Below are 13026 nucleotides of genomic sequence, written 5' to 3'. Positions count from 1 at the left end.
GGCAATGCCGGCATTCAGAGCCAGTGCTCGGGGATGGTTTGCCGAGTATGGCCGCTTTTTCTCCCATGCCTGTGCTACCGATTGCTGGTGAGTGGCCTGGGAGTGTGCTGATGACTGCGAACGTGGTTCAGTGGGTGGAATTTCACTGGGTCTCTGGACAACAGTGGCAGTGGTTCTTCCATGGCGTTCCAGTGAGGAAGCCGAACCAGCTGTGTGTGAGCTGGAGGAAGAGGCCCCAACACGAGCTGAAGAGGTGGTAGGTGCTGCTGAAGGTTGGCCTACATCTTCAGTGTGTCTGTGTAACTCCACCTCGTGCTTGGTACGCACATGTTTCTACATATTTGTGGTATTGAGGTTGGTCACATTTTTCCCTCGTTTCACTTTCTGATGACACAGCTTGCATTTGACAAAGCAAATGTCATCTGCAACTGTGTCAAAAAAAGACCACGCACTGCAAGTCCTGGGAGCGCCCGTTTTGTGTTTTGGAAGAGGATTGCTCCTCACGGGTGCCAAAGTGGAGGCTACAGGCAACCAAGTCTGCCCCGCCCTCTCCCTCCTCTTTTGGCTGTTCGGGGAATCTCTTCCTCAGACCTGCTCCCACCACCTTCCTGTGGCTGACGCCATGATGGGTCAAGGACCTCATCATCTCCACTCCCCTCTTCAAGCACCGGCTGGTCCTGGGTTGTCTCGCCAGCACCGTACGCACCAGAAATTGGCAACTGAGTCTCATCATCATCAGATGAGCACTGAGGTGTGCTGACAATAGGCACTGGCCCACCCGCCTCTTCAGATTCAGAGGGACAAAGCAGTTGCGCATCACTGCATACTCCCTCTTCTTCACGCTCTAGAATGCTGCTTGGCTGGCCACCTCTTTCCAAGCCAACAGATTCTGAGAACAGAAGTAAAGATTGAGATGGCTCCTGTCCAGGGCTCTCAGACTGCCTGGGCAATTTGGCAGGTGGTGAAGAGACAGATGGTTGCTCTTCAGTGCTCTGGCCTTGGGAGGATGCGGAAGTCATTGAAGTGGATGTGTTAGCTGCCATCCATCCGACAACGGCTTCAATTTGTTCATCACTCAGCAGTGGGGTACGGCGATGTTCTACAAAGCTGCTCATGAAGGACTGTTGCCTGGTAAAAGTGGGGGATTCCGGGTCACTGGTGGCCGCAGCAGACACCGAATCCCCACGTCCTCTCCCTGCTGAATCCCCCCGTCCTCTCCCTGCTGAAACTCCACGGCCACGACCACGTGCCTTACTCCCTGCCTTCTTCATCTTGGTAGACTGATAAAGATAGGCAGAAAAGTAAAAAAGGGGTGGCTTAGTGTTCTTATTCCTGAACACCTGCTAACCAGTATAAGAAACACTAATTTGGCTAAGAGTGTGTGTACTACACTTTAATATGATCTAATGTGGCCTAGACAACTGTAAAGTGGAGTGTTTGGTGAACTTTATTTCCTTTTTTTTGGGGGGGGGGAAAGGAAAGGATGTGACCAAAGTTTGAAAGCTATAGTATCACAAACTTTTTGGAGCGATTACAATGCAGGAAGCTAACCTACAATGCAATTGATGAGGCTCCAAAAAATAGGGTGATACTAGCCTGGCTGGCCCTGAAGGGCACAAGCCAGCAAAAAGGCTCCTCTATCTAATCCTATATAGTGTTTGCAACCAACCAATGGCAATGGATGCGGTTGGAAGCACACTAATATAGGAGCAAAAATCTGGCTAAATTAGCTGCAAAAAAAGGACTATGTATGAGGCAGTGACGCACGCTGAGCGGACTACAGCTAGCGGTGGCTGTAGAACACACTGCAACGTGAGCTGCACTTACACACAGAGAGACCTATCAGACAGCCAAAAACAGTGCAGAGAAATGGGCTATAGCACTGAAAGGCTGCTGAAAGGCTCCGCTGTCCACTCCTTTAGTGTTTGCAACCAACGTATATGGATACGTATGGAAGCACACTATACAGGAGAAAAAAAAAGCAGCAATAAAAGAAAAATGTGTATGAGGCAGAGACACACACTGGGCGGCCTACAAGCAGACGTGCCTGCAGGACACACTACACAGCGTGGGTCTGCACTCACACAGCCCTTGCAGACAGCTGTGAAAACAGCGCTGCTAGGGAAAAGCAAGCTACAGTGGTGGTTTATGTAGCCTGGGTTAAGCACTATATGTTTTGTGGAATCACTATTTCTAACTGTCCCTCACAGTCTTCAACAGCAGCCTGTCCCTAACTGAATTCACAGCAGAGTGACCAGAAATGGCGGCTGCAGCGCTTTTTATAGTGCATCATGACATCATTTCAACAGCCATGCCAGTAGTTAACATGCCTACATGCCTAACAGGATGTGCCCACACTTCTGAGGATCCCCATTGGCTGAATCAAATCGAGCGGGCTCCTAGCATTATGGGAACTTCCGATTCCGGTATTCGATATGAAAAAAGTATCGGAACTAAGTATCGGAATTCCGATACAGCTAATATCGACCGATACCCGATACTTGCGGTATCGGAATGCTCAACACTAGTCCTCACCTATCATCATATTTGCTTTATTCCTGTGATGGTTAACAGGGTATTACACTTACTGTCTTTTGTTCATTACGCTCTGTGAAGTAACAGAGTGTAGTACTCAGTGTTCCATTCACACTGTTTGGCACTAACACAGTGTGTTTAACCCCTTAATGTCCAATGACGGACACAGTCTGTCATTGGACATTTCCCCTGCTTTGATGAGGGCTCCGGCGCTGAGCCCGCATCAAAGCTGGGACATGTCAGCTGTTATGAACAGCTGACATGTGCCCGCAATAGGCGCGAGCGGAATCGCCATCCGCCCGCACCTATTAACTAGTTAAATGCCGCTGTCAAAGTTGACAGCGGGCATTTAAATAGCATTTCCAGCCGCCGGGCCGGAAATGACCTCATCGCCGACCCCCGTCACGTGATCGGTGTCATGTTGCCTGGACAACCAGAGGTCTCTATGAGACCTCTATGGTTGTTCCAGGCATATGGCTTTCAGCGCCACCCGGTGGTCGGCACTGAAAGCACAGCAGTAAATCTGCTACATATGGGCGATCTGCTCATCGCCCATATGTAGCAGAGCCGATCGGGTTGCGCAAGCTTCTAGCCTCCTATGGAGGCTATTGAAGCATGCCAAAAGTTAAAAAAAAAATGTTTAAAAATAAAAAAAATTAAAAAAACCTAAAAGTTCAAATCACCCCCTTTCGCCCCAATCAAAATAAAACAGTAAAAAAAAATCCCACATACACATATTAGGTATTGCCACGTTCAGAATCGCCCGATCTATCAATAAAAAAAAAGCATTAACCCAATCGCTAAACGGCGTAGCGAGAAAAAAATTCAAAACGCCAGAATTATGTTTTTTTGGTCACCAAGACATTGCATTAAAATGCAATAATGGGCGATCAAAAGAACTTATCTGCAGAAAAGTGGTATCATTAAAAACGTCAGTCCGGCACGGAAAAAATAAGCTCTCACCCGACCCCAGATCATGGAAAATGGAGACGCTACGGGTCTCGGAAAATTGCGCAAATTTTTTTTTTTTTTTTTTTTTTTAGCGAACTTTGGAATTTTTTTTCACCACTTAGATAAAAGAGGACATAGACATATTTGGTGTCTATGAACTCGTAATGACCTGGAGAATCATAATGGCAGGTCAGATTTAGCATCTAGTGAGCCTAACAAAAAAGCCAAGCAAAAAACAAGTGTGGGATTGCACCGCACTTGGAATTTTTTTCCTGTTTTCGAGTACACGATATGGTAAAACCAATGATGTCATTTAAAAGTACAACTCGTCCCGCAAAAAAATAAGCCCTCACATGGCCATATAAACGGAAAAATAAAAAAGTTATGGCTCTGGAAAGAAGGGGAGGGAAAAATGAAAATGTAAAACCAAAAATACCCCTGGTCGTTAAGGGGTTAAGCAATTGCTCGCTGCTTAGGTTCCGACATTGCTTACTAGCAGTAGTTTAACATCTCTTCACGGTAGACCCCAGGTTGCGGTTGCACTTTATAGTTTATTTAAATTTAATGCCATCTGCCAACCCTAACACATCGGTGCGTAAAAATCAGGCAGCGCTCGCAAGGTCCCTGTGTGATTTTTTTTTTTCTCGCACCCATAGACTTGCATTGGCAAGTCTTGACTGAGCCTTTGTGACAATTGCAGCATGCTGCTATTTTACACGCACGCCAAGTACAGATGAGAAAATAAATGCTGATGTGAGCTGCTCCATAGATTAACACTGGGCCAAGTGCTTTGCAATGTTTTCTCACATAGCACTCACCTGTATTCTATTTTAGTGTGAGGCTGGCCTTCATCAGCCACTCCTGCGATGTAAATAAATAATTGAAAAAAAAACTGCGTTGTTTCCCCTATAATTTGATAACCAGCCAGGCAAAACGCACAGCAGGGGGCTGCAACCCTCAGCTGTCAGATTCAGCAAGGCTGGTTAACAAGAATAGAGGGGTCCCCTAGCCGCAATTTTTAATTACCAGTATTTAAATAAGTAATTTTAAAAAATGGCATGAGGTTCCCACATTTTTGGCAACCAGCCTTGCTAAAGCAGACAGCTGAGGGCTGGTATTATCAGGCTGGTAAGGGGCCATGGATATTGGCCCCCAGCCTAAAAATAGCAGTCTACAGCTGCCCAGAAAAGGCACATCTATTAGATATGCCAATTCTGGTGCTTTGCCTGACTCTTCCCACTTGTCCTGTAGAGGTCCATTTCTAGACAATATCATTGTTGTTCCACTTCTTCAATGTTCCATGGTATATCTAATACTTTGGTAAAAATTTTGCATCCGTCTCCTGACTGATAAATTTCAACAACGAGATCCTTTAGTTGTGTTGTAAGCTTCTATAAAGCATGGCTTTTGCTGAAAAATCCTACTAAAACAGCTAAACTTCATAAGGAGTTATTTAGAATACATTTAAATGATGACAGTTGTGTACTGACTTCTATTTCACATGAGTTTAAATGTGATGGTCTAATTCGGAGCCCCACCATATCCTCAGACAATGAAGCATATTCACACTTATGCAACTACATTATATAAGTTTAGTTATTTTGGTTTCTTCCCTTAAAATTATTTCAGTTTGCTTCTCAATAAAGGTAAATAAATTATGGTTGACATTAATGGTGGAAAAGTTATCAAATTATTATTTTTGGTATTATTTTTTACACACAAAAACATGTCAGTTTACAATGGCGTGAAGACTTTTTATATCCACTGTAGGAATGGACAGTAATGAGATATTGCCTTTAAAATGTTGCCCATGATGTCATATTGTCTGCATTTAGCAGCATAAAAAGCCATAAACAATTAACTTAATGTAAAAAGTTAGAGGATCAATTTCAAAATCAGTATAGTATGCGTGACATCAGAAATCATCATATTAACGTATTGGGGGCCTTTAGGCCCCCATGCAAATCATATGGAAAAACACACTTATATAACTTTTACAAGTTTATTTTAAAACTGCTAAATAAAATATGATTAGTAAGCAAAATTGTAATTATAATTTTTCACCGAAAACACCCAAAAAAAATTTTTTTTCCAAATTTCACACAAACATATGAAAAAACACACAAAAATGCAAAGAAATCTATACCAAACTAGCTGCAGCTACATTTCTATTATGTTTCTTTTCTATTATATTATGTTCAGAAGGACCTGAGATGATGTCATGACCTTTTCTCTCCCTCCAAAAATCACATGACATCCTCATATGGCATTATCCACACCCTGGCCCCTCCACCAGCATTACTGAGTACAAATAAAGTAACTTGAGACAAAAACACTACTGAGAACATGATAAAAAATGTATTGGGACCTAAAAGGCCCCCAATCCGTACAGATGTGGTTTTCACCAAAAAAGCATTGTTACACCGAAATGCCTATGAAAAAAATTAAATGAACAACTGGATATTACCAACAACGACATACTTGAGGATTACCTGGAATTTCAAAATTCTAACTTAAGTAATTTTGCAGAGAATAGCAAACAAGTAAGCATGGGGGCCTGAAAGGCCCCCAATACTCATGCTAGGGTTAATTGGAACAGCTTCTTTTAACTTTAACTTTCCATGTCCAATATCTTCACATATTTTTCTTAAAAGACAAAAATAGCAATGATTGGAAATAAGGAATTTGCAGATATGGTAGATTTGCAAAGAGAATACCCTACCTCTAATCCACAGCCATTTACTATATTCAACACCAAATCCACATGTTGAAAAAAAATATCCACGAAAATCAGTGAGTAGCATGCTCAATCATGTGTGGATTTCATAAAATCTTCAGCACAATCTTCTACAAAATTTAAATAAAAGATATGCTGCAAGATTCATGGATGAATAAGGCCGGGATCACACACAGCGAGATACGGCCGAGTCTCGCAGGTTAAAACCAAGCTCTGGTGCCGGCACTCCGGAGTGGAGCGTGCAGCTGCACAGCAATACATGGAGCTGCACGCTGCGCTCCGGAGTGCCAGAGCTTGGTTTTAACCTGCGAGACTCGGCCGTATCTCGCTGTAGTGTGACTCCGGCCTAATAGTGCATTTTTGCATGATAGCAAATACTGTCATACATCACAAAAGAAAATGGTTGCAAATTCTTTTTTAAGGTTTAATGAAATGTAGCACTTTGTTATTTTTTGGATGACTAAGGCTTAATAAAAAAGTTCCTTTTTTCTGGTTTAATTATCTGGTTGTATGTTTAACTTATTCCCTTTTTTGTTTTTGCATTTCTGTTTTTCACTCCTCATCTTCCAAGAGCCATAACTTTTTTATTTTTCTGTCAATTTGGCCATGTGAGGGATGGTTTTTTGTGGGATGGGTTGTAGTTTTGAAAGACTCCATTGGTTTTACCATATTATGTATTCAAAAATGGGAAAAAAATTCCAAGTGCGGAGAAATTGCAAAACAGTACAGTTCCACAACTGTTTTTTGGATTTTTTTTACCATGTTCACCAAATACTAAAACTGACCTGCAATTATGATTCTCCAAGTAATTACGAGTTTGTATATACCAAACATGTATAGCTTGTTTCTTATTCTTATTTGAGTGGTGAAAAAAATTCCAAAGTTTGTTGTAAAAAAAAATTGTTTCAATTTCCAAGACCTGTAGGGTCTCAATTTTTCATGATCAGGGGCTGGGTGAGGGCTTAATTTTTGCGTACTGAGCTGACATTTTTAATGATACCATTTTGGTGTGGATACAATCTTTTGATTGCTCGTTATTGCATTTTAATGCAATGTTGCGCTGACCTAAAAAAAATAATTCTGGCATTTTGACTTTTTTTTCGCTACGCCATTTACCGATCGGATTAATTTTTTTATATCTTGATAGATCGGGCGATTCTGAATGTGGTGATACCAAATATGTGTTTTTTAATTATTTTAATTAGAATGGGATGAATGGAGGGATGATTTGAACTTTCATGTTTTTTAATTTTTTTATATTTTTAAAACCTTTTTTTACTTTTCACTTTTTTCAATAGTGTCCATGGGAGACTATAAGCTGCAATAATCTGATCACCTCTGCTACACACAGGCGAGGAGATAAATGCTCACTTGCTATGAGCGCTGACCACTGGGCGGCACTCATAGCAATTTGGCAATGGCAACCGCAAGGGTCTGCTGCAGACCCCAGGTTATCATACCAACCCATCAGCGACCTGCAGTCACGTGACACAGCCGCCGACGGAGGTATTAGTGATGTGCTTCTGGCATAATCACATTAAATGTCTCTGTCAGAGATTGAGAGTTGCATTTAACAGTTTAACAGCCATGGGTGGATCACAATTCCACCCGTGGCTGTTAGAGACACGTCAGCTGTTCAACACAGCTGAAATGTGCCAGGGAAGATGTGTACATGTATGGCACATGTCGTGAAGGGGTTAAAAAATTGACATTTAACAATTACAATTTTATCAACAATTTAATTAAATAATGATTTACAATATTTTTTTGCGTTTTAGCAAATATTAGTTTTAAGATTAGCATCCTTACTTATATTTATATCATCATTACAAATGTTACCAATATAAGTATTTTGTTCTTTTATCATTTAGTAATTAATTCACTCATGCTCATTCACACAGCAATTTATCATTGCTTCTCACATATTCATTACATCTAGATTTTACCTTTTTATGTAAGTCAATTCTGGCATGTTTTTCTTTACGTGCCTTTTGTTTCCTGTTATCAATAATCTCTTGATTTGTTAAGGGTGTGCCCATAATTTTTGTGACATCTTTTTAGAAATTTTTTTCACTCCATTGAATAATGTTGAAACCACTGGAGTTTTAACCCCTTAGTGACGGAGCCAATTTGCAGCTTAATGACCAGGCCAGTTTTTTACAATTCTGACCACTGTCACTTTATGAGGCCATAACTCTGGAACGCTTTAGGGTATGTGCACACATTGCGGATTCTACTGCAGATGTTTCCGCACAAAATCCACATATCTTGGCAGAAAACGCAGGTGTGTTTTTGATGCGTTTTTGGTGCGTTTTGAAACATTTTTGCCGTGGATTTGTATGCTTTTTTGGAAGCTAAATAAAGATATGTTATTTAACACCAAAAAAAAAAGACTTGTGATGCCATTTATGTCCAACCTCCTCTTTTTAATTTGTCCAACCCACACTCCATTACACACAGATAGACATATGATGATATATAGATAGATAGATAGATAGATAGATAGATGTGGGATAGATAGAGAGATAGATAGATAGATATGGGATAGATAGGTAGATAGATAGATTGATATGGGATAGATAGATAGATAGATAGATAAATTAATATGGGATAGATAGATAGATATGGGATAGATAGATAGATAGATAGATAGATAGATAGATAGATAGATATATCTCTATATCTATCTATAGATATATCCATGTTTATTAATGAACAATATGTTTGATTTAAAAAAAAAGAAAAAAAATGACGTGGACTCCCGTGCAATTTTCTTCGCCAGAGGGGGAAAGACGACGGCCGGGGGCCAATATTTGTAGCCTGGGAAGGGGGTAATACCCTTGACCCCTTCCCAGGCTATGAATATCAGCCCACAGTTGTCTGCATAGCCTTTACTGGCTATTAAAATAGGGGGACCCCCAAAAAAATGAGCTGGGGTCCCTCTATATTTTATAGCTAGAAAGGCTACATAGACAGCTGCTGGCTGATATTCATAGCCTATGAAGGGGCCATGGATATTGGCTCCCCCTGGCTACTAATACCAGCCCACAGCTGCCCCAGAAATGGTGCACTGGGGCCTCCCAGTGATGAATTGACAGGAGACAATGCCTCCTGCAATGCATCACTGAGGTTACCTGAGTTCAGGGCCTCACTTTACAACATTGCTGTGTGAGAATTAGGGTTAGGGTTACGGGACCTCTTTCCCGGCGGCGGAAGGATACACAGCGGAGGATTACATCCGCCTGTCATCTCATCGCTGGAGTCCCTGTAGAGCAGTGACAGATGTCACTGTTCTACAGGGGAAATCATCGTGGGACCCTCGTTATTAATTGGACTATGGCAGAAAGGTAAGTATAGGTTGGTTTATTATGTTATTTTTATTAAAGGAGATGAGGGCTTCAGGGATTAGGTGATTGGTAAGTATGTAATCTATGTTATGTGCTGTATGTTATATGTATGTTCTCTATCTTCTCCATGTTCTGTATGGTTTTTTTTTACATTCAACACATTAGCCGGATGATGGAACTACTACTGTCCCATCATTGGCTAATGTGTCACTCCCTGTCAGTGTAGCAGGCATAGCCTGATGGGACTTGTAGTCCCATCGGACGATGCCTGTATACAGACAAAGCCCCTGCACACATACCCCCTTTAAACCCCCGGTAACTCTCGCACAGCCCCGGTAAACCACCGCACAGGCCCGGCAACCCCGCACAGCCCTGGTAACCCACCCGCACAGGCCCGGCAACCCCTGTACAGGCACAGCAACCCCCACACAGCCCCGGTAACCCCCCCGCACAGGCCCGGCAACTCCTGCACAGCCCCGGTAACCCCCTGCACAGGCCTTGCAACCCCGCACAGCCCCAGTAACCCCCGCACAGCCCCAGTAACATGCACACAGTCATCGCCCACACACCATACATGCACACAGTCAAAGCCCACACTCTGCCCACACTTTTCCCCTCCCAATCGGCAGCATTTCATCTGCAGCAAAACCGCAGATCTTTTTTAAACCTGAGATTTTGCTGTGGATATGCCTGACTCAATGCAAGTCAATGGGTACAGAAACGCTGCAGAACTGCACAAAGAATTGACATGCTGCGGAAATGTTTCCGCGCAGATTTTTCCGTATGTGCACACCGTTTTTCAATTTACATAGGATATAATGGCACTGTACAATGCAGCAGAATATGCTTAAGACCTGCAGGGCAAAATACACTGCAGATCCGCAGTGGAGTCCACAACGTGTGCACATACCCTTAACGGATCCCGTTGTTTCTGAGATTGTTTTTTCATGACATATTGTACTTCATGTTAGTGGCAAAAATTTCTTCAATATGACTTGCATTTATTTATTAAAAAATGGAAATATGGATAAAATTTTTACAATTTTGCAATCTTCAAAGTTTTAATTTTTATACCCTTAAATCAGAGAGATATGTCACAAAAAATGCTTAATAAATAACATTTCACACATGTCTACTTTACATCAGCACAATTTTGGAAACAAATTTTTTTTTTAGGAACTTATAAGGGTTAAGGCTGTGTGCACACGCTGCGGATTAGGTGCGGATTCATCCGCGTGGATTTTGTAAAATCCGCAGGTCAAAATACCCGCGGTTTTACCTGCGGATTGCTCTGCGGTTTTGCCCTGCGGTTTTTCATCTCCTCAATGGAGGAGATGGCAAACCGCAGCAGAATCCGCAGAAAGAATTGACATGTCAATTCTTTCTGCGGATTGAAAACCGCAGATAATCTGCGCGGAAAATTCCGCACCGTCTGTATTGCGGTTTTTGATTCCCATAGGGAATCATGCTACTGTACACCGCAGCAAAAACTGCTGTGGGTCCACAGTGGCCAAAACCGCTGCGGAACCGCAGCAAAATCTGCAGCGTGTGCACACAGCCTAAAAGTTGACCAACGATTTCTCATTTTTACAACAACATTTACAAAACCAATTTCTTTAAGGACCACATCCCATTTGAAGTCACTTTGAGTGGTCAAAATAATATAAAATACCCAAAAGTGACACCATTCTAAAAACTGCACCCATCAAGGTGCTCAAAACCACATTCAAGAAGCTTATTAACCCTTTATGTGCTTCACATGAACTGAAGCAATGTGGAAGGAAAAATTAACATTTAACTTTTTTTACAAAAATTTTACTTCAGAACCAATTTTTTTATTTTCACAAGCGTGAAAAGAGAAAATGAACCACACAATTTGTTGTGCAATTTCCCCTGAATATGCCGATACCCTATATGTGGGGGTAAACCACTGTTTGGGCGCACGGCAGGGCTTGGAAGGGAAGGAGCGCGATTTGACTTTTTCAATGCAGAATTGGCTGGAATTGAGATTGGGCGCCATGTCACGCTTGGAGAGCCCCTGATGTGCCTAAACAGTGGAAACCCCCAACAAGTGACACCATTTTGGAAATTAGACCCCTTAAGGAACTTATCCAGTTGTGTGGTGAACCCTTTGAACATCCAAGTGCTTCACAGAAGTTTATAACGTAGAGCAGTGAAAATAAAAAATCTTATTTTTTCCACAAAAATGACCTTTTCATCCCCAAATTTTTATTTTCACAATTGTGACAGGAGAAATTAGACCCCAAATGTTGTTGTGCTATTTGTCCTGAGTATGCTGATACCCCATATGTGGGGTAAACAACAACTGTTTGGGTGCGCAGCAGGGCTCAAAAGGGAAGGAGCGCCGTTTGACTTTTTCAATGCAGAATTGGCTGAAATTGAGATTAGACACCATATAGCATTTGGAGAGCCCCTCATGTGCCTAAACAGTGGAAACCCCCCACAACTGACACCATTTTGGAAACTAGACCCCTTAAAGAACTTATCTAGATGTGTGGTGAGCACTCTGAACCCCCAAGTGTTTCACAGAAGTTTATAACACAGAGCTGCAAAAATAAAAAATCATTTTTTTCCTCAAAAATTATTTTTTAGCCCGCTATTTTTTATTTTCACAAGGGTAACAGGAGAAATTGGACCAGAAAATTTGTTGTCCAGTTTGTCCTGAGTATGCTGGCACCCCATATGTGGGGAGAACCACTGTTTGGGAGTATGGCAGAGCTCAGAAGGGAAGGAGTACCGTTTTGGAATGAAGACTTCGATGGAATAGTATGCAGGCGTCATGTTGCGTTTGCAGAGCACATGATGTGCCTAAACAGTAGAAAGCCCCCACAAGTAACCCCATTTTGGAAACTAGACTCCCCAAAGAGCTTATCTAGATGTGTGGTGAGCCCTTTGAACCCCCAAGTGCTTCACAGAAGTTTGTAATGTAGAGACGTGAAAATAAAAAATCATATTTTTTCCACAAAAATTATGTTTTCACCCCCACATTTTTACTTTCACACGGGTAACAGGGAAAATTGAACACTAAAAGTTGTTGAACAATTTGTCCTGAGTACGCTGATACCTCATATGTGAGGGAGAACCACTGAGTGCATGGCAGAGCACAGAAGGGAAAGAGCACCATTTTGGAATGCAGACTCTGATGGAATGGCATGCGGGCATCATGTTTTGTTTGCAGAGCCTCTGATGTGCCCAAACAGTAGAACGCCCCCACAAGTGACCCCATTTTGGAAACTAGACCCCCCAAAGAGCTTATGTGTGGTGAGCCCTTTGAACCTCCAAGTGCTTCACAGAAGTTTGTAACGTAGAGACGTGAAAATAAAAAATCATATTTTTTCCACAAAAATTATGTTTTCACCCCCACATTTTTACTTTCTCAAGGGTAGTAGGAGAAATTGTTCAACAACAAAAGTTGTTGTTCAATTTGTCCTGAGT

The sequence above is a fragment of the Dendrobates tinctorius genome, unplaced genomic scaffold (genome assembly GCF_039654945.1).
Source record: "Dendrobates tinctorius isolate UK_male_01 unplaced genomic scaffold, ASM3965494v1 ptg000162l, whole genome shotgun sequence".
Classification (NCBI taxonomy): Eukaryota; Metazoa; Chordata; class Amphibia; order Anura; family Dendrobatidae; genus Dendrobates; species Dendrobates tinctorius.
Note: the sequence above shows the minus strand (reverse complement) of the source record.